The sequence below is a fragment of the Eulemur rufifrons genome, chromosome 2 (genome assembly GCF_041146395.1).
Source record: "Eulemur rufifrons isolate Redbay chromosome 2, OSU_ERuf_1, whole genome shotgun sequence".
Taxonomy (NCBI): domain Eukaryota; kingdom Metazoa; phylum Chordata; class Mammalia; order Primates; family Lemuridae; genus Eulemur; species Eulemur rufifrons.
In genome coordinates this window covers 9,915,696-9,936,354 of record NC_090984.1, presented here as the reverse complement: position 1 = coordinate 9,936,354, position 20,659 = coordinate 9,915,696, and the positions used below count along the sequence as shown (strand labels likewise).

The 20,659-nt window shown below is 42.1% G+C and overlaps 2 non-coding genes and 2 pseudogenes across 2 annotated transcripts; 1 reads left to right on the top strand and 3 right to left on the bottom strand.

Annotated features, from left to right (window-relative positions):
* Positions 1–2,878: 2,878 nt before the first annotated feature.
* Positions 2,879–3,400, bottom strand: LOC138396645 (large ribosomal subunit protein uL22-like; annotated as a pseudogene).
* Positions 3,401–6,963: 3,563 nt separating this feature from the next.
* On the top strand, positions 6,964–16,554 carry LOC138396596 (zinc finger protein 627-like; annotated as a pseudogene).
* On the bottom strand, positions 11,389–11,493 carry LOC138381230 (small nucleolar RNA U13). The gene has a single exon (XR_011233140.1). It is a non-coding gene; the product is annotated as a small nucleolar RNA U13 (small nucleolar RNA).
* LOC138381226 (small nucleolar RNA U13) lies at positions 13,954–14,057 on the bottom strand. The gene has a single exon (XR_011233136.1). It is a non-coding gene; the product is annotated as a small nucleolar RNA U13 (small nucleolar RNA).
* Positions 16,555–20,659: the final 4,105 nt, after the last annotated feature.

Below are 20,659 nucleotides of genomic sequence, written 5' to 3'. Positions count from 1 at the left end.
CAGTCCCTGGGCCTAGAGGGAGGGTGCTTGATATTGTATAGTTTTAGGAGCAGTGCATTGGCTCCATTGGAGGCAGATGGTGCAGTAACACTAAAGGCAAAAACAGGATAGTAAACAACATATGAATATAATACCTACCCCAAGAAACACATTCTGCCACCAGTCACCCCAGGACCCACATCAGCTATGAAGCTAATCATTCAAACTGGGGATTTGATCTGAGAGATTGGTTATTTCAGTTTCGTTATGGTTTGATTATGGGTTTTTTTGACCCTGCTAAGTCTCATTCAGGCTGTTTTCCTACGACAACTAGTATATAAGTACTAGAAACACTGAATTACCACTATTTCCTTCCCATTCATAGGGCATAAAGCCAGAAATACAATGGGGCCGTGTAGGACCATGTCTAGGGCATGCTACTAAGTGTGAAACAAAGTGATAAAATGCAAGAGGCCATGTTTGCTTATTTTTCCTTACAAGCATAATTTCACAAAGCCCCTGACTCTGTGAGGATGTGCAGCTCTCTAGAAAGATGCTTTGAAAAGAAAACAGGATAGGCTGGGCATGGTAGCTCACACCTGTCATCCTACCACTCTGGGAGGCCGAGGCAGGAGGATTGCTTGAGCTCAGGAGTTCGAGACCAGCCTGAATAAGAGTGAGACCCCGTCTGTACTAAAAATAGAAAAAAATTAGCTGGGCATGGTAGTGCATGCCTGAAGTCCTAGCTACTCGGGAGGCTGAGGCAGCATGATTGCTTGAGTCCAGGAGTTTGAGGTTGCAGTGAGCTATAATGACGCCACTGCACCCTACCCAAGGTGAGAGAGTGGGCCACTTATCTCAAAAAAAAGGAAAGAAAGAAAGAAAATAGGATAGAGCACACCACATCCCACATCCCTTGCCTGAGTCACTATATTCCTTAAAAGATAAATACCCCATGTAGGCGCAGTGGCTCATGCCTGTGATCCTAGCACTTTGGGAGGCTGAGGCAGGAGGATCTCTTGAGGTCAGGAGTTCGAGGTTGCAGTGAGCTATGATGACACTACTGCACTCCAGTCTGGGCAACAGAGTAAGACCCTGTTTCAAAAAATAAATAAATAAATAACTCTAGTCCTGGCCTTTTTCTACACATAAGATAAAGTCTGACTGTGTTAGTGATTATGCATCTGTAAATTATAACACGATCTACTCTTGCACCCAAACTTAGATGTGAGTTTGCACATAGTCTTCAGCACCTGTATATTGTTAACAGAAAAAAACCAAACTCTGTAAACTAATGTAAAAGAATTTATTCTAAGGCCAACATGAGTGACCTTGGCTCAGGGAACATATCTCAAGAGGTCCTGAGAAAATGCACCCGAGGTGGCCAGATTACAGTTTGATTTTATACATTTTAAGGAAGCGGGAATTGTAGGAAAAAATCATAAATCAATACATGGAAAATATACACTGGTTTGGCCCAAAAAGGTGGGACATCTCAAAGCGGAGGCTTATAGCTTATAGGAGAGTTCAGAGAGTCTTTGGTTTGTAATTAGTTAAGGAAATAAAGCTTTGTCTAAAGATTTGGAGCCAGTAGATAGGAATGCTTGAGTTAAGATAAAGGTCTACTATCTTCCATGTCTAGTTGCAAAGTAAGCCACATTATTCTGGGTAAATAAAAACCCATTTAATGAAATTTTAGGGGTTGCTAGATATGCCTGAGCCTTTGCCTTGCATGATGTTAGGTCCTGTTTGCAGTTAATCTCAACTCCAAAGGGGCAGGGGCAGAACAAGGCGTGTCCAACTTCTCTTCTCTTCTTGGCCGAAAACTCATTTTTAAGGCTCTTCTGGCGTCCCCTTAGCCAAGAGGGGATCCATTTAGTTGGCAGGGAGCTTAGGGTTTTATTTTTAGTTCACAACGTAACCTGAACTGAAATACTGTGTTGGAGCCGTCTAGCAGAACTGAACTGCTCTCAGGTTCTAGGCCTCCTTGGTCTATAGTTCTCAGTGACACTTCTAAATAAATGTAACTTTAGTTCTTTAAAAAGTTTAATTTTTTCTTCAGTCAACATCAGTAATCTAAAAGAAACACAGAAGAATTTCCTGTCTCTATGATCATCTCACTAACAAGTCAACACCAGACATTGAGAAATGTGAAACAAAGTGCAATTTCACACGTAAACCATTAAAGACCAAGTATTTTCTTGTCACTGTGGCATGTGATTCTGCAACTACCTGCTCGAGAATTCTGCTTTAGCTGCACGGGTGCTGCCAATTCCACAGGCCCAGCCTGGCGGTTGCCCTGGTGAATTACTTGTGCCCTAGTGACAAGAGTCCGTCCCTACACGTGCTGAACACAGAACCTGCCAATCAGCAACACTTATTTTCATTTTGTCTGTCACAGCCAACTTTTATCAGAGAGGTATCAAAAATACTTATTTATTTAGTACGGTATGCCATTTTTATTTTAGGGTGATTTTGGTTGCTCTGTTTTATTTTTTTACATTTACTTGATGCTGAATTTATTTCCATGCCATAAATTTTGTTTTCTTCTCTGGCTATCTTTTTCTTTTTTAAAAAATTTATTTATTTTTTTTATTAATTGAGTCATTATTTTATTTATTTATTTATTTTTGAGACAGTCTCACTCTGTTGCCCGGGCTAGAGTGCTGCCGCGTCAGCCTCGCTCACAGCAGCCTCAAACTCCTGGGCTCAAGTGATCCTCCTGCCTCAACCTCCCAAGTAGCTGGGACTACATGCGAGCGCCACCACGCTCGGCTAATTTTTCTATTTTTGTAGAGACAGGGTCCCACTCTTGATGAGACTGGTCTCGAATTCCTGAGCTCCAGTGATCCTCCTGCCTCTCCCTCCCAGAGTGCTAGGATTACAGGCGTGGGTCACCTCACAGGCCCTGGGATATCATTTTCTTCTGTGCAGCCTCTTCTGGGTTAGCACCAATTTGTTCCTTTTCAGTAATGACCATCTCAGTGTGGCAGGGGAAGCTCATGGATGGGTCCATCTGACCATGACGTTTGCATGTCTGTTGTTGAATCTCAGGTGCTTTGTTCGCCTGCGTGTGCTCTATGACCAGAGAATCTACATCTAATCTGTTAAGTTCAGCATCACTTTCTGCATTTTTAAGCATGTGCAGCAAAAATTCAGTGCTCTTTTGGGCCACAGACCCTGTGTCCAACCCCACTGTTTGACCTGGGCATACCTACCAACTTCACCCTGCTAACAATGGAACGTTACACATTGTTTCGATCAAGGGACATCTTTCAGATACTTGGTGGCTTTTTTTATTTGCATACCCTTGAGGGCCTGGGCAGCTTCAGGAGTGTTATTGAAGTGAATCCGAAGATTTCAGCCTTTCAATGTGCATGATTTTGTGGAGTTTTTCTGGGTCAAGTAAATAGTGAACCATTTTCATGAATCAACTCAGGCTGTTTAGGGGGGAAAGTGTTCTTTGGGTTTTAAAGGAAACATTTTAAAAAATTAAGTGCAAGTGGGGAGCCATAGCTCTCACCTGTAGAGCCAGCTACTTGGGGGAAGCTGAGATGGGAAGATCACTTGATTCCAGGAGTTCCAGGCTACAGAAGCTAAAGTGCCACACTATTCAGTATGCATTAGTTAAAGAATATCAGGGTAACTAACAGGATCATCAATATTACAAGAAAACATTGGGTGGCTCGATAAGGGAATGGTTTAACTAGAAACACTTTAAATTTTCTTCAGTAGGAAAGCTGTTACTTTTAGGGAATTTAATCACCTGTGATCTGTCCAGAAACATTCCCCCTGAAGGGCTTTGATCTCTCCACCCCGTGTGAGCCCGGTGCCTAGGAACTGAAATGACTATTTGCTGTCGCGTGTTTTGCAAACACACATAGATGGGTCAGATGTGTCTCCTTTTCCCCAACACCAGAGGGAAGGGAATCTAAGCTAAGCACAGAGATGATCCAACACTAATTACACGTAAAGGGGAAAGAGCAGGATGGGTTCTCCAAACAGGACGGGATCACACACCCTCTCAGGGGTACAAGGATAGCAGCTCAGGTCCAGTCCCTGGGATCCCTCCATCTTGAAGAAAAGGACAGGAGGAAATGTGACCTGAAGACTGTTAGGGGCTGTGAAAGTGAGTTTTTCAAAATCTAAGCTGGTGAGAGTCGGGAGCCTGAAATCCTAGCACTCTGGGAGGCTGAGGTGAGATTGGCTGAGGGCAGGAGTTTGAGACCACCCTGAGTGTGAGGGAGGGGTGGGGGCAGGGGGAGTGCGCCTATAGTCCCAGCCACTCCTGAGGCTGAGGCAAGAGGATCTAAGCTGATGGAACTCTGAATTATTTTGAGCCTTAAAGCAATGGGATTTTGGGACTAACTCCCAAGGCAATTGTAATCTTTGTTTCTCTGATTAGAGAGCCTTCTTTGTCACCTACGCTGTTTGTTACAATGTTGTAAATGACTAAGGGAGCTAGGGAAGACCCCTTCCCTATTTTCTGTTGATGTTCATTATAGATTAATTTCACTCTTAACCTTTCTCACACACAGACTTCATGGCTCTCACATTGCCTTAATATTTTCTTTTCTTTTCTTTTCTTTTTTTTTTGGAGACAGAGTCTCGCTCCTTTGCCCTGGCTAGAGAGCCGTGGTGTCAGCCTAGCTCACAGCAACCTCTAAGTCCTGGGCTCAAGCAATCCTTCTGCCTCAGCCTCCCAAGTAGCTGGGAGTACAGGCATGCGCCACCATGCCTGGCTAATTTTTTCTACATACATATATTTTTAGTTGTCCAGACAATTTCTTTCTATTTTTTTAGTAGAGATGGGGTCTCACTCTTGCTCAGGCTGGTCTTGAACTCCTGACCTTGAGCGGTCCTCCCGCCTCGGCCTCCCAGAGTGCTAGGATTACAGGCGTGAGCCACCACGCTCGGCCTCACATTGTCTTAAGATGAAATGTTAAGTTGGAAAGGAAATGAAACCAGCTATAAAGAAAAGAAAACATCACAGATAAGAAAACAAATTGTAACAAATTAAATTATTGTACCCCATAAGTTAGGCTGGTATAGAAAATGTAATCCTGTTACATTTCTTTGCTTTCTGCTGGGGATTTTAAGGGAAATTTAGTGGGGGCGGGGGGGGGCAGGGGAAGGGAATCGGCATTGCTGATTGTTTGTTTTGGGAGTCAAATCAGGAATGTAAAAAGTGCCTGTTTGTTTTGGGGGTCAAATCAGGAATGTAAAAAATGCCTTGGGCTGAGTCGATCGCTCAGTGGGGGTCATAGGACCCATTGAGTCAGTTACATGGCTTAGATCACTGATCCAGTGGGTGTTAGTGGGCCCATAGGATTGCAGTGTCTGGGAAACATGTTAAAGGCAGTCTTGGGTCTTACAACAGATGTGTTATGCGTAGAAGTGATTACGAAAAGTTATAAATCTTGTGACCCAACTCTTAAGCAGTAAGCAATTATAGGGAAGCAGTGGAGGGGCAGAAGCTGGTTGGGCTGGTGCAGTGGCTCACGCCTGTAATCCTAGCACTCTAGGAGGCCGAGGAGAGAGGATGACTTGAGCTCAGGAGTTGAGACCAGCCTGAGCAAGAGTGAGACCCCATCTCTACTAAATATAGAAAAAATTAGCTGGGCATCATGGTGTGCACCTGTAGTCTCAGCTACTCGGGAGGCTGAGGCAGGAGGATCGCTTGAACCCAGGAATTTGAGGTTGGTGTGAGCAAGGCTGATACCACAGCACTGTAGCCCAGGTCACAGTGCAAGACTCTGTCTCAGCCGGGCGCGGTGGCTCACGCCTGTAATCCTAGCACTCTGGGAGGCCGAGGCAGGCGGATCGTTTGAGCTCAGGAGTTTGAGACCAGCCTGAGCAAGAGTGAGACCCCGTCTCTACAAAAAAAATAGAAAGAAATTATCTGGACAACTAAAAATATATTGAAAAAATTAGCCGGGCATGGTGGCACATGCCTGCAGTCCCAGCTACTCTGGAGGCTGAGGCAGAAGGATCGCTTGAACCCAGGAGTTTGAGGTTGCTGTGAACTAGGCTGATGCCATGGCACTCTAGCCTGGGCAACAGAGTGAGACTCTGTCTCAAAAAAAAGAAGGTGGTTAATTCTTAACTATGACCATATCTTGTCCAGCACAATTTTAACCCTTTGGTTTCAGTTGATTTCTATAGGGATGTTTCATTGTGAGCGGGGCAAGGTCAGACATAACTGGGTCCATGCACATTTGTCTCTTTTCGCAAGGTCAGACTTTCACTGATACTATTTCAATCATAAAAGCCACGACCTCTGTGGCATTCTCAAGGAGGCGATTCTCCTTTGTGTTAAGGGAAAATAATAGTTTCGTGGCATATTTTGTTTTTCTCACAGGAATAATTATTTGCCAGCTTTTTAATCCATATAAAGTATTTTAGCATGTTCTTCCTCTACTTTATAATGAAACACAGAAGGGAAGTAAAGACTCTGTTGGTTTCTTACTCAAACAATAGGATTAAGGGACTTGACTCTTAACATGTCCATGTTGGTGTGAGGCAAGTGAATAAGCTGGAGGTCTGAGGACAGTGACTCTAAGCTTAGGCTAGTCTTGGTCCTGCAAAGGGAGGGACATGGGGCTCCCCTCAGGCTTCCCGGGCAGCTCCCTGCAGGGAGCTCCAGCTGCCCAGGACAGACCCAGCAGGAGTGTGGACTCTGAGAAGCCCCAGAGCGCTGGACAGCAGAGGACCCATGTGCAGATGCGGTTGGGGGTTTCTGTGTCTCTGAAGTTGTACCTCTGGTGCCCGGGGCCATTTCCTGGACAGTGTTTTTGGTTTTGGCATGCATAGGGTCGCTGGGTTCAGACTTTGGGTCATAATTTGTAAATATGAAGAAACTTCGTGACTGTCAGGCTTGTTTGCCGTGTTCGGGCTGTCTGCTGGAGAAACGGTTTATGAAATCGATGGTTTATTTAGGTCTGAAGCTGAAACTGACTCCGAGTGAGTTTCCTGCTGGTGAAAATGAAGGACTTGGAGGAGGAAGCATTTCCTCACTGTGAGGAGGAGGAGGGGTATGTGAAGAAGCCTTGGCCATGCCCCATCCCAAATTCCCGACCCCAGGAGGACATCAGACCTCCATCCTGTTCCAGTCTGGCCGGGTCTGGGCTCCTCTCCAGCTCTGAGGTGACGGGATCGCTGCAGCGATTCTTTTGCACCAGACCTGGCCAGAAAGACTGGAACAGGAAGGAGGCCCTGATGCCCTTACAGGTAACACTTCTCAGAGGGAACCGATGGTAACTGATTTCTTTTAGACCTTTAAAGGTTTCAGGCTCAGTTAATCTTTCTTAGAATTCGGACAAGGGTAGTTGTCCAAATAGACAGCTTTACAGAGCTACTTCTGTTTGCTGACTCTCTAAAGAGCCATTCCCAAATATGTCAAAGTATATTTTGGGGTAAAATATTTTAATTTCCTTCAGTAGGTCAAGAGCAAGCAAACTAAATTAAATACTTCATTGGTTATTGTGAAATAGTTGCATTATTCATTGTATCCAGGTGTGGAAATTTCCAGGTTATGTAATCAGAGGTTAATTGGAGAGGTTGATTAGGTTAAATTTTTTTTCCCTCTAAGTAATTTACATCAATTGTGGTTGGGTTTTTTTTTTTTCCCCCATTTTAGAAATGTATTTATTTATTTAAGAGACTGGGTCTCACTCTGTCGCTCAGGCAGGAATGCAGTGGTGTGATCATAGCTCACTGCAGCCTCGAACTCCTGGGCTCAGGAAATCCGTGAATTGCATATGAGTTAGATTTCTGTGTCCTTGGCTAGGAACCTAGGGCACTACAGCCAGTTCAGTCTATCTGCCTCCTATGTAGTTATTTTAACACTCCCCAGGGGGCCTGGTTTTCCCCTGCATTCTCCATGTGTATGGGAAGCAGGATCTCAAGTCATGGACCCTGCTCCCCCGGCCTTACTCTTCTAGGGCTGCAGTAAAATCCTTAATTACCGTTTCCTTCCCTACATTCCCAAAGGCCAACTTCCCCTCTCCAATACATGACATTATCAACTATTTGTCCTTTTTTGTACAATGTTTTATTTATCTGTTGTCCTTTATTTATTTGTCCCTTGTCTGTCTCAAACAGATGCAGTATTTTATTATGTATCCTTTTTTTCACAGAGCAATGGATAACTCTTTTTAAAATATTTGGAGGCCGGGCGCGGTGGCTCACGCCTGTAATCCTAGCACTCTGGGAGGCCGAGGTGGGCGGATCGTTTGAGCTCAGGAGTTCGAGACCAGCCTGAGCAAGAGCGAGACCCCATCTCTACTAAAAATAGAAAGAAATTATATGGACAGCTAAAAATATATATAGAAAAAATTAGCCGGGCATGGTGGTGCATGCCTGTAGTCCCAGCTACTCGGGAGGCTGAGACAGGAGGATCGTTCGAGCTCAGGAGTTTGAGGTTGCTGTGAGCTAGGCTGACGCCACGGCACTCACTCTAGCCTGGGCAACAGAGTGAGACTGTCTCAAAAAAAAAAAAAAAAATATTTGGGTTCTGTTTCTGAATACTGCTTGTGAACATTTCAGATAACAGGAAAGCAGAGAATAACAACTTAACACTTTGCTGTAAAAAATCTTTGTGCCTCTGCTTCTGTCAGTCCTAGGCACACATGCCTTTATCAGAATGTCTTTGGATTGAGGTTCCCCTTTGGAAACTTTACAGGGTGATGTGTCCTCGGCCCACTCTATCCTTTCCTGATCCTGGATTTTAGAACTGCCTGGGGCTGCCCCAAGTTGCCCACAGCTGCTGAATCTCTTGGAGAGTCTAGTGAATATCAGCCTCGGGTCATTCTTCCCAGAGGACAGCTTTGATGAGGTGGGGATGAGGGATCAGCTGGATTTCCCGGGGCTGGGAGGAGTCTCCTGGTATAACCTTCATCTAAATAGCTAACTCCGCCTGTAACCCTAACACTCTGGGAGGCTGAGGAGGGAGAATTCCTTGAACCCAGGAGTTTGAGGTTGCTGTGAGCTAGGCTGACGCCACGGCACTCTAGCCCAGGCAACGGAGTAAAACTCTGTCTCAACAAAAAAGAAAAACAAACAAACAAAAAAATGTACCATTATTGTTAAGCTGAAAAGGGTTTTTTTTGTTTGTTTTTTTTTTGGTTTTTTTTTTGTGGTTTCTTTGCCTCAGTCTGTTGCAAACATGCTACTGTCTGAAGTTGTTGGTCGCCCAATTTACTCAGCCATTGCATTGATTATAGGACTTGGGTTGTTTCAACTTTACTTTTGATCTTTTTGACAATGTGATTATTGTTTTTGTCCCCAAGTGAAAATGCAATATAAATGTTTTACGGGGCTGAACATACCTGTAATCCCAGTACTTTGGGAGGCAGGTGGATCACTTGAACCCAGGAGTTTGAGACCAGCCTGGGCAATACAGTGAGACTCTATCTCTAATACCAGTTTTAAAAATTAGCCAGGCATAGTGGTGTGCACCTGTAGTCCCAGCTATTTAGAGGATCATTTGAGCTCAGGAGTTTGAGGCTCACTTCTTTTCTCAGCAGTGCCCCAGACATGGCATTTGTTCATAAGTTCCTATTAAAAAAAATTTTTTTTTTTTTTAAACTGTCACCCTTTTTCTTTGGGCTCTCAGCTTCCTCAGACTTTAGCGGTAGAATTGCATGGGACTGCCCACTGCAGAACATCTTCTAATCCTGATTCCCTCTCAGAGATGCCACCTCCTATTACCATGATACTGGGGATCAGAATTTCAATGTATGAATTTTGGGGGCAGGGAGACTTTCAGTTCATAACACTCCCTACAACACCAGGATGTTCTGCGCAGCATCTTGGCTCGTCTTAGTCATTTTTCTTTTATTTCAGTTATTAGAATTTGTGTTTTAAAATTTCAACGACAAAGAAACCTGGTTTTGAATTTCATGGAATATATTAAAACATTTGATCTATTTCAAAGAGGTTACATCATGGTGATACTCAGTCACCTTTCTAAGGACCTATGATGTCTTTCTATTTATATCATGTAACATCGATGTCTTCCAATGTATAATTTTTGCATTATAATCATTTTTTATCCATTAGACTTTTTTGGATTTCAAGAAAATTAATAGAAAGTGGTTTTAACAGACTATGTTATTGTCTAAAAAATTATATTCAAATGAGTTTTTGCTAGTAATTAAAAATATACTGAGCTTTATTTGTGTATACAGTTTGCATTCTAGAAACTTACTAAACATATAACATATGCAGAAAATACATAAAAAGTTACACACAGTGAACCTAAATATTGATGGTGCCAGTATTTTGAATTGTACATTAATTTCCTTTTCTTAGTTTTATTTATTTATTTATTTTTATTTATTTTTTTTTTGAGACAGAGTCTCACCTTGTTGCCCAGGCTAGAGTGAGTGCCATGGCGTCAGCCTAGCTCACAGCAACCTCAAACTCCTGGGCTCAAGCAATCCTACTGCCTCAGCCTCCCGAGTAGCTGGGACTACAGGCATGCACCACCATGCCCGGCTAATTTTTTCTATATATATTTTTAGCTGTCCATATAATTTCTTTCTATTTTTAGTAGAGATGGGGTCTCGCTCTTGCTCAGGCTGGTCTCGAACTCCTGAGCTCAAACGATCCGCCCACCTCGGCCTCCCAGAGTGCTAGGATTACAGGCGTGAGCCACCGCGCCCGGCCTTTTTCTTAGTTTTACAACCTGTATATGCATAACTGTGTCTCATATTTTACTTTTGGATGTTTTTATGCAAATGATATACTATACGTCAGCAGTCCCCAACCTTTTTGGCACCAGGGACTGGTTTCATGGAAGACAATTTTTCTACTGGGTGGGGAGGGGAGGTGGAGCTCAGGCAATGATGCCAGCGATAGGAAACAATGATGCCAGCCTCGGGAGCAGTGAAGCTTTGCTTGCTTGTCCATTGCTCACCTCCTGCTGTTTGCACCTCCATCCCCCGCCCTGTTCCTTAAGTTTCATGGAAGACAATTTTTCCATGAACAGGGGTTGGAAACTGTAGCTGTATTGGATATTGTATGTCAGGTTTCTTTTTTACTCAGTAATGCCTCTTCCATGGAATGGTAGTTTGTTCACTTTTTTTAATCTTGCAGACCGTATTATTTAGAGCAGCAGTTGTTTGACAGAAAAATTGAGCAGAGAGTCCAAAGAGTTCCACGTTTTCCTTCCTGGCTCGTAGTTTCCCCTATTTTTAACATCCTGACTGTATGTAGGGTATGTTAACAATTGATAAAGCAATATATAACATTTGATGATGATGAGAATTGATCAACCAATTCATTATTACTAACTAAAGTCCATATTTTACCTTAGGGTTCCCTCTTTGTGATCTGTGGTTTTATGGGTTTTGACAAATCCATGTGTCATGTAGCCACCATCATAATCTTTTTTTCCTAAGTTCACGTCAGATGGGCAATATGCCAATCATAACAAAGTTTGAGGGAGGTGCATTTCACACATGTGCGTGAAGACCCAGTCATCACGCTTATTATGAACTACAAAAAGATGGCACCATCACAGCCTTATACAGAAGAATTTCACTGCCCTAAAATCCCCCTGGGCTCCATCTAATCATCACTCTTTCCTCCCTCTTCAATGTTTTGAAAAAGTTTGAGGAGTATTGGTGTTAATTTTTCTTAAAATGTTTGGTGGCATATTTCACCAGTTAAAATATTTCATCCTGTGATTTCAGTTGTTGGGAGTTTTTTATTATGTAATCAATCTCCTTATTAGTTGTAGTTCTTTTCAGATTTTCTGCTTCTTCATGACTTTGCCTCGGTACATTGTATGTTTCCAGACATTTTTGGCCGGGCACGGTGGCTCACGCCTGTAATCCTAGCACTCTGGGAGGCCAAGCCGGGCCCATCGTTTGAGCTAAGGAGTTCGAGACCAGCTTGAGCAAGAGCGAGACCCTGTCTCTACCAAAAATAGAAAGAAATTATATGGACAGCTAAAAATATATACAGAAAAAATTAGCCGGGCATGGTGGCGAATGTCTGTAGTTCCAGCTACTCGGGAGGCTGAAGCAGAAGGATTGCTTGAGCCCAGCAGTTTGAGGTTGCTGTGAGCTAGGCTGACGCCATGGCACTCTAGCCCAGGCAACAGAGTGAGACTCTGTCTCTAAATAAATAAATAAATAAATAAAATAAAAAATAAAACAATATACATTTGTCCACTTAATCAGTGTTATGCCATTTGTTGATGTACCCTAGAGACTTCTTGAATAAGGTACGAGGCGTGCAGTTCTATCAGTTGTATTTCGTTGTTTTTATGCTACAGCCCTACTGATGTGGCCATAAGGTGTAGGGGGTAGGGTGCACATTTCATTGACTTATGATTTAGTGCCAATTTTAGGAAGGCTATGTCCTTGAATTATGAAAGTCACAACTTTCATAAGGGCTTCTTATCCTCACCCCTCCTTGGTTGAAGCAGGAGGGTTAGAAGGGGCTAGAATTGGATATTTCCTTTTCCCAGTAGTTTTAGCACTGCTAACATCCAAGTTGGTTAGGCTTTGGGAAATAGTTTGTTTTCAAGGCAGTATTTGTTAAGAGCAACAGAATTCGCTGGGCATCTTTCACAATGGCTACTCTTACCCTCCTAGAATCAGGAAGGGATTTTTCTCGATGTTAAATGTGAGAACCGATAGAGTTTCTGGAGGTAAATCTCACAAATTTGTGTGGACCCCGTAAGACTGGGTTCCTGGATTATTTACTTCTCAACTTTGTCCCCACTCAGCCTTCAGCAATTCATCAATTACAGTTTAGTTTTTCCTACCTCTACTGCCTCTTACTGAGGTTTCTGCCCATAGGTTCCTGTTCCAGTAAGTTATGACTCTCTTATCAGTTGGGCTGGTAGAGTCTGACTAAAATCTGGTCTCCAGATACCATCAAAGATTAAACTCTGTGGACAAATATTTCCAAGGATGCACAGTCTGAGGACTGCTAATGATAACTTTGTTCTATACACTAATTGGTAGGACTTTGTTGTGACAGGTGCTACAAATCCACTGAACAAACAGGCATTAGGGGTGTCCCAGGCAGTACATCTTTCTCCCTGGATTCACTTAGACATGTTTTCCTATTCTGCTGTTGCTTTACTCAGTAATTTAATTCTAGCATAAGAATTACTGTGTGGGAGGAGGTGAGTATACACAGAAGGAAAAATAAAATCCTAAGCCCCCCAGGTGACTAAACAGGCCACCTCTTGGCCAAGGGACCCCAGGAAAAAAACCTTAAAACTGAGTTTCTGGCCATCACAGGATAGTAGGTCAGACCTACCTTCTTATACCCCATTTTGCAGTTTAGACGCAACTACTGACCAGCGTTTATATTAAAAAAGAGATCGTAAGACTCATGGAATGGACTCTTTGTGGCAATAAGATACCAAATTATAAACAAAGGTTAAGTCATGCACCCTCACACTTAAGGAATAAACTATGTTCTAACTGCCACAAGGTATTTCTTTTTCTCTAGCAGCTAAACAAGCATTCGCCTCGAGATAAGTGATATTAAAACAATTGCATCCATCTACCAGCAGACACTAACTGACCCCCTATTGCATAAGCCATAGTTACAGCTTTGATTAGCTAAGAGACTAATTTCTAGGCCGGGCGCGGTGGCTCACGCCTGTAATCCTAGCACTCTGGGAGGCCGAGGTGGGCGGATCGTTTGAGCTCAGGAGTTCGAGACCAGCCTGAGCAAGAGCAAGACCCCATCTCTACTAAAAATAGAAAGAAATTATATGGACAGCTAAAAATATATATAGAAAAAATTAGCCGGGCATGGTGGTGCATGCCTGTAGTCCCAACTACTTGGGAGGCTGAGACAGGAGGATCCCTTGAGCTCAGGAGTTTGAGGTTGCTGTGAGCTAGGCTGACGCCATGGCACTCACTCTAGCCTGGGCAACAAAGTGAGACTCTGTCTCAAAAAAAAAAAAAAGAGACTAATTTCTTTTTTTTTTCCTTTTCATGTTAGATGGGTAATATGCTGATGTTGTAACAAGGTTTGAAGGAGGCACATCTCACATATAAATGTACAAACCCAGTCATCACTCTTATGAACTACAAAAGGATCAAGAGACTGATTTAAGTAACTTTGTCCTGATAAGGCACCACCAACCATGGATTAGTTCTGGCCAGATTACAGAGGCTGCATGCTTGAGTGCCTTGGTGTCCTTGCTTCACCTTTTGATGTATAAGGACTAATTGTAATACATTTAAATGTTAAGTCTCCACCCCAGCGTGAACATGGGACTCATGTAACATGCATGTTTCCTTACCATGCATGCATGGGATCCCCTGTCATGAACATTTATAGCCCCTCCTATAACCTTTTGAATATGTATACTTGGCCAACCCGTTCAACATAAATTCCTGTCTTATCCCCTGCAGAGGGCCTGTTTCTGGGCTCTGCAATGGCCACCTTGCAGACTGTAACCCTTTATTACAAATAAAGCACTCCTTTCCAAATTTATAAATTATATGATTTGTAAGTTAACTACAGACAGTGTGATGACCATGTCATGGAAGAAATGTTTGGAGACCACAGCATCATGTGGACATCTTTGAATAGAGCAGAGGTCCCTAATACTATGACTCTCACCCATCCTCCTCTACACATGTGGGACGTTTCAGGACTCAGTGGCCTTTGAGGATGTGTTTGTGAACTTCACTCTGGAGGTGGGGCTTTGCTGGATCCTTCCCAGAAGAATCTCTACAGAGATGTGATGTGGGAAACCTTGAGGAACCTGGCCTCTATAGGTAAGGGTGACAACATTCCTTTCCTCAGTGAATTAGAGCACAAGTGTTTCTTACCTATTGGTGCTGTTCAGTAATTTGGAATATGGACATGGAATACTTTGATGAATAGATCAGACACGGCTGCAGTGTACCATGAACCTAGAATCTAATAATTTTTTCATAATTTTTTTTCTGGGTCTGTATTTTAGGAAAAAAAATGGAAAGACCAGAACATTGAAGATCAGTACAAAAATCCCAGGAGAAATCAAAGGTAATTTGCACTCAGGAGAGAAGGCAATTTCCTTGAGAGAGAATCTTAGAATGTCAGAAAATGTTAAAAACAAGCAAACAAAATAAATAAGGCCAGCATCAATTTATTTCTTCTTAGAAAAATTTCTCTAAAAACATATACCTAAATGTGACATAGATGTTTAGTGATTGTAAAATAGTTTACTTGAAATAGTATTAAGAAACTCTATGAATATTAATTTTTTGATAATAGGTATGGCCAAGCTGTCTTGCCAGCTTGTGGTCCATTCACATTCAAACAATTCATACAGGACAGAAAGGCTACACTTTCTTTGATAATGTTAAAAACACAAGTCCAGTACTTACCAATATAAAATCATTTATAAACAAGCACTTAGTTTGTTTATAAATGTGTTCTCATTTTCCACAGAAGTCTTCTGGAAGAGAGAGTGTGTGAAAGTAAAAAAGGTGGTCAGTGTGGCACAACCTTCAGCCAGGTTCCAGATCACATGCTGAACAAGAAAACTCCTCCTGGAGTAAAACCATGTGAAAGCAGTGTGCCTGGAAAAGTCTCCATTGGTCATTCATCCCTTAATAGGCACATCAGAGTTGACAGTGGACACAAACCATATGAGTATGAGGAATTTGGAAAGAAGCCATACACACATAAGCAATGTGAGAAACCCTTCAGTTATCGTGACTCCTTTAAAACACATGAAAGGCCTCAGACCAGAGAGAAACCCTATGATTGTAAGGAATGTGGAAAATCCTTTATTTCTCTTGCAAATGTTCGAAAACACATGGTAATGCACACTGGAGAGGGTCGTTATAATTGCAAGTTTTGTGGGAAAGCCTTGGATTGTCTCAGTTTATATCTTATACATGAGAGAACTCACACTGGAGAGAACCCATATGAATGTAAACAATGTGGTAAAGCCTTTAGTAATAACGCTACCCTTCCAATACATGAAAGAACTCACACTGGAGAGAAGCCATATGAAGTAAGGAATGTGGAAAAGCATTTAATAGTCCCGGTTCCTTTCTTAGACATAAAAGGACTCACAGTGGAGAGAAACCCTATAAATGTAAGAAATGTGGTAAAGCCTTCATTTGTTTGGGTTCCTTTCACAGAGATGAAAGAACTCACACCGGAGAAAAACCATATGACTGTAAGCAATGTGGGAAAGCATTCTCTCATCTTCTAAGCTTTCAAAGACACACGATAATGCACACTGGAGATGGACCTCATAAATGTAAGATATGTGGAAAAGCCTTTTATACTTCCAGTTCCTTTCGAAGACATGAAAAAAGTCACACTGGAGAGAAGCCCTATCAACGTAAACAATGTGGGAAAAGCTTCCGTTGTTCCAGTTCCTTTCGATATCATGAAAGGACACACACTGGAGAGAAGCCTTATGAATGTAAGCAATGTGGTAAAGGCTTCACTTGTTCCAAGTACTTTAGAAGACATCAAAGGACTCATACTGTAGACAAACCCTATGAATGTAAGGTGTGTGGCAAAATCTTCATTCATTCTAGTACCTGTCAAAGACATGAAAGAACTCATACTATTAATGTATGAGAGAAATACTATTTGGGGAAGGAATTTGGAAAGCATTCAGTTGTCCCCAGTTCCTCTCAAACACAGGAAAAGAGAGTAGAGAAAGACCCAATGAGATAATTTACTTTGAATTAAGAAGAGAGCCTTGTAATAGGAAAATAAAATCTACAGTTGGAGTTGGATCTCTGGATTACATGTTGGGACCTAGATTTCCCAGAATCTATTCCATTTATGATTCCATGGTACAATTCACCAGTAGCCTGTTTTACATGAGATTTTGAAGGCAAACATGAAGAAGGTATTAGTTCCATTTTGGAGGCACCACACAGGGAGACAGACAGATTCATATGGGTTGTACAGTACCCAATTCCAGCCCATTTTCCTGATTCTTTGACTTGCCAATCAAGAGTATCCTCAAAATCACTTGACTTTAATTTTTTCTTTGGTGTTTCCAAAGATATCCTTAGAAGTTTCACATTAAAGATCTATCAACAGTTTTGTTTTTTTCAGGCATTGTAATGTGTTTAACCAGGCAATTAATTCAGACTGTTATGGGTGGTAGGTGTTCTCAGGTGCTCTTATGTATAGATGGAATTGGCATAAGGCATAATTTGTATTTCACGTACCCTTGTGCCTACTAGTAGTGACTCTGTTCTTGAGTTGGGATGGTAGCTGTAATGCCACTATCAAAACCATGTAGGTGGGAGCTTGTTCCTCTGCTGTATTATGCAGTGAACTGCTCTCACCCAGTAATTTCATGTGAGAATAAGTACCTTCCTTTTGTCAGGATATTTCATTTGTTACCTGTTATTCACAGCTAGATATAATGTCTCAGTTCATTTTCAGTTATGTTTGATTACATGTGATTAAAAATATGTATTTTCTTTACAAAGATGGTTTCTGTGCACGTTTCCTTGAAATCGTTTATTAACTTTTTTTTTTTTTTTTTGAGACAGTCTTTTTCTGTCATCCTGGTTACAGTGTAGTGGTGTCATCATAGCTCATTGCAACTTCATACTCCTGGACTCAAGTGATCCTCCTGCCTCAGCCTTCCTAGTAGCTGGGACTACAGGCACGAGCCACCACACCTGGCTAATTTTTCTATTTTTTAGTAAAGACAGGGTCTCACTCTTACGTAGGCTGGTTTGGAAAGCAATCCTCCTGCCTCAGCCTCCCAGAGTGCTAGGATTACAGGCATGAGCCACTGCTCCTGGCCTTATTAATTGTTTTTGACAACTGGTATACTAACACATGTTACAGTTTTTTTAATTTACTGAGAATACATATTAAAATGTCCCATTGTCATCATGGATCAGATCAAGGTTACAGTGCTGCCAAATTGTTCACTCAACATTGTGAGTCAATATTGCCATGTGCATACATAACTTCAGGCATCTTCCTCCTGGAAATTTTACTTTTCATGCTTATATACTTACAATCTTTATCTTCATCCTAATTTTTCCTTCACTCATAATTCCAAAAGTTAAATCATGCTGTTATGAGTACCCTCTTGCCCAGGACCACCAGTACTATACCTGTTATTAAAGAGGGTGTAGTAAATTGCAGTTAAACATGTGACTGCAAGCTGTAAATGACTATGGAATTCATCAGTAAGAGGGTTCTTAGCAGAATTTCTTATAGCGTTATCATAGCTCACTACAGCCTCCAACTCTTGGCTCAAGCAATCCTCCTGTGTCAGCCATCCAAGTAGCTGGGACTACAGGCGGTTTTCCACCATGCTTGGCCAACCATTGTGCCCTTTTAGATGAAAAGAAAAGCTCAGACTCAAAAGTGAGGGCACCCAAGCCATTCATGTCAGAGACTCACTGCCCCAAAAACCTTATTGATTTTAGTTTTCACTATTGACACAACAACTACTTCCACTGATTATTCCAGTTTATAAGCAGTTGGATGATTTTAATTTGGTGTTTGGGCTAAGAATATTCTATTAATATTATAAACTTAAACTTCGGTCACTGCACTATAATAATTCAATGTTGTATTATGATATTGCTATAAAGAAAATTTATGTTGTCATTTATTTTCTTGATTCAAGAGGTAAACTAGGAGCTTTTGAATCATTATTCATAGTTCCTCTGCAAAAGGGTCAGTCTGCAACTTTTTGGTAACTTCTGTTAAGGAAAATGATGGATAAAGAAACTGTAATAACTGGGGTGCTATTTTTTTTAATATAGATTACCAACACAGGGGAAAAAATAAAGATCAATTTTGTGTCCTTCAGTCATGGGGGTAATTAATGTCTCATATCAAGGTAGTAAATGTCCCCTCAAGTGGAAATTCTCTAGTCTAAAGTGCCTCTGGTTGTCACTGGGAGGTGCTCATGGCTTTTGCCATAAGCCCTAGTCTATGTTCCACACAAGGCTGTCACACACAGGATTTGTCCCCGCCAGCACTCCCAGTTTTACTCTACACTCTGTGGGCTTTCCCAAGATACCACTACCTGTCCTGGAAGGTAGTTTCTAATGAATAATTTAAATCTGGGATCTAAAGAGCCACAAATGGGTTCACCTGGGGCCAGTTAGACTGCTTGAAAGGGAAAGTTATTTATACAATACACACCTTTCCAGATACTACTACTCCAGGCACTAGAGGTACAACCTTAGAAAGTACAGAACCCTCCAATTGCATGTGCACCTGGGTCCCCTGCTGTCCAGTGCTGGTGCTTCTCAGAGTCCACACTCCTGCTGTGTCTGTCCTGAGCAGGCCCCTGCAGGGAGGGCAGGCTGCCCGGGGAGCCCGAGGGGAGCCCCATGTCCCTCCCTTTGCAGCCTCCAGACTGGCCTCCACTTGGAGCCACTGGCCTCAGGCTCTGCTGCCCACTGCAGGGTGTTCACCTGCTTCTCACCAATATTGATCAGTGAAATGGGACAAAGACCTGCAATCCCACTGTTCGAATAAAAAAACAGCAGGACCCCTGCTTTCTTTCTGTGTTTGTATATAATGTAGAGGAGGAAAATTCCAAGATAATCTGTATTAATTTAAAAACTAGCAAATCATTCCTTTCAGAAAACAAAAATGCCAGCCAAATATGATTTTCACAATAACAAATTGTCATGTAAAACAACTAATCAAGTGTGATCTTTTGCATTTTTTTTCTCATTTCTCCCTGACCTTCATCAGTTCATGGTTGTCATCATGTGCTCTGTGTCTGGTATGTACATGTTCAGTTTTCCCATCTCAAACTCTCGATCAAACCCACCCCACCACCACTGACCCACCCAATCATTTCTGCAGCTAGATCCTAAGTATTGCATCCATAGCGTTTCCTTTCAAGGAGTGTAACTGGCCTCAGGTTTGAATCTACCCGTGGCTCTCTCATTTTCCTCAATTTAAATTATCCAATTAAAATTGTCTTCCAGGACAGACTGTGATATCTTGGGTAAGTACCTTGCCCATTGTATTTAGTTCTATTCTCCCTATCCTGTCTTCTGCTCATTGAGGGAAAACACAGAATATTCTAAACTATCACCTGCTATAAACAGTGGAGGTCTCAACCCTGAGAAATCCACACCCCAGACAGAGATTGTAGATGTTGATGCCGCCTTCACCACAAGAGGGGGCTTCACGGACTCTCCCTTTCTAGAAAATGGCTCAAAGCGGTTTCTTTCTTTCTTTCTTTCTTTTTTTTTTTTTTCCTTCTTTTTTTTATATAGAGTCACTGTATTGCCCAGGCTAGAGTGCCGTGGTGTCAGACTAGCTTACGACAACTTCAAACTCCCAGGTTCAATCGATCCTTCTGCCTCAGCCTCTCCAGTAGCTGGGACTACTGGTGCACACCACCACTGCCTGGCTAGTTTTTTCTATTTTTAGTAGAGATGTGGTCTCTCCCTTGCTCAGGCTGGTCTTGAAGTCCTGAGCTCAAGCGATCCACCTCGGCCTCCTAGAGTGCTAGGATTACAGGCGTGAGCCACCATGCCTGGCCTCAAAGCAGTTTTTTAGAAGACTTTTATATGGGACATACAGTTGGTAAAAGTAAAGGTAATACTGTACAATCTAGTTTCATTTACATGGTTTAACTTTTCGTAGGTTGATAAAACAAAGCGATTAAACCCTGTGAACCTTGATTGCACTAATGTGTTTCTGAAAATTGCAGTGAAAAAAAATC